Raw genomic sequence first — 1,962 nt, 5'->3', positions numbered from 1 at the left:
CCTAAAATCAAGAACCATTTCCCTGGTTTTGGAAATGTTGAGATCCAGGGTGTTTTTGGTACACCAATCCCATCAGGTACTGAAATTCCTCTGTGTAGGCTGTTTGTGTCCTGGGTCTTCCTCTGGGCCTCCTCGCGGTGGGACGTGCCCGGAACACCTCACCAGGGAGGCGTCCAGGAGGCATCCTAATCAAATGCCCGAGCCACCTCAACAGGCTCCTCTCAACATGGAGGAGCAGCGGCTCTACTCTGAGTCCCTCCCGGATGACTGAGCTTCTCACCCTATCTCTAAGGGAGAGCCCAGACACCCTGCCGAGGAAAATCATTTCAGCCGCTTGTATTCGCGATCTCGTTCTTTCGGTCACAACCCAAAGCTCGTGACCATAGATGAGAGTAGGAACGTAGATCGACCGGTAAATCGAGAGCTTTGCCTTTTGACTCAGCTCTCGCTTCACCACGACAGACCGGTACAGCGCCTGCTTCACTGCAGACGCTGCACCAATCCGCCTGTCGATCTCCCGCTCCATTTTTCCCTCATTCGTGAACAAGACCGTGAGATACTTAAATTCCTCCACTTGGGGCAGGACATCTTCCCCGACCCAGAGAAGGCACTCTACCCTTTTCCGGCTCAAGGCCATGGCCTCAGGTTTGGAGTAACTGATCCTCATCCCAGCTGCTTCACACTTGGCTGCAAACCGCTCCAGTGAAAGCTGTAGATCATGGCCTGATGAAGCCAATAGGACCACATCATCTGCAAAAAGCAGAGACGCAATCCTAAGGTCACCAAAACGGATCTCCTCAACACGTTGGCTGCGTCTAGAAATTCTGTCCATAAACGGTGACAAAGAGCAACCTTGGGGGAGTCCAACTCTCACTGAAAACGACGCCAACTTACTGCCGGCAATGCGGACCAAGCTCTGACACCGGTCATATAGGGACCTAACAGCCCGTATCAAAGGGACTGGTACCCCATTCTCCCAGAGTACCCCCCACAGGTTAGGGTTACACGGTCGAACACCTTCTCCAAGTCCACAAAACACATGTAGACTGGTTGGGCGAACTCCCATGCACCCTCAAGGACCCTGCTGAGGGTATAGAGCTGGTCCAGTGTTCCACGGCCAGGACGAAAACCACACTGCTCTTCCTGAATCTGATGTTCGACTATCCCAGGTCCCTCTTCTCCAGAACCCCCCGAATAGACCTTACCAGGGAGGCTTAAGAGTGTGATCCCTCTGTAGTTGGAACACACCCTCCGGTCCCCCTTTTTGAATAAGGTGACCACCTCCCCAGTCCGCCAATCCAGAGGAACTGCCCCCGATGTCTATGCAATATTGCAGAGTCGCATTAGCCAACACAACCCTACAACATCCAGAGCCTTAAGGTACTCCGGGCAAATCTCATCCACCCCCGGAGCCTAGCCACCGAGGAGCTTTTTAACCACCTCGGTGACCTCAGCACTGGAGATTGAAAAGCCCGACCCAAAGTCCCCAGGCTCCGCTTCCTCAATAGAAGACATGCCGGTGGGATTAAGGAGGTCTTCCAAGTATTCCACCCACCGACCCACGACATCCCGAGTCGAGGTCAGCAGCACACCACCCTCACTATAAACAGTGTTGGTGCTGCACTGCTTTCCCCTCCTGAAACGCCGTATGGTGGACCAGAATTGCCTCGAAGCCGTGCTGAAGTCTTTTTCCACGGCCTCTCCAAACTCCTCCCATGCCCGAGTTTTTGCCTCAGCGACAATCCGAGCCGCATGCCCCTTAACATATATTAGAGAGTTTTGGTCTCACACAACATGTCAAACAAGCAACACACACTCAAGGTCACACACTGGACCTGGTTATCAGTAAGGGTGTGAATATTTCTAATGTCTCTGTAACTGATGTCGCCCTGTCGGATCACTTTGCTGTTATCTTTGACACTTCTTTATCCGTTAACCCACTTGTACAAAAAACTACTATCA

This window comes from Kryptolebias marmoratus, linkage group LG2 (assembly GCF_001649575.2).
Source record: "Kryptolebias marmoratus isolate JLee-2015 linkage group LG2, ASM164957v2, whole genome shotgun sequence".
Lineage (NCBI taxonomy): Eukaryota > Metazoa > Chordata > Actinopteri > Cyprinodontiformes > Rivulidae > Kryptolebias > Kryptolebias marmoratus.
The sequence above is the reverse complement of the archived record's forward strand: the minus strand, read 5'-3'. Positions refer to the sequence as shown.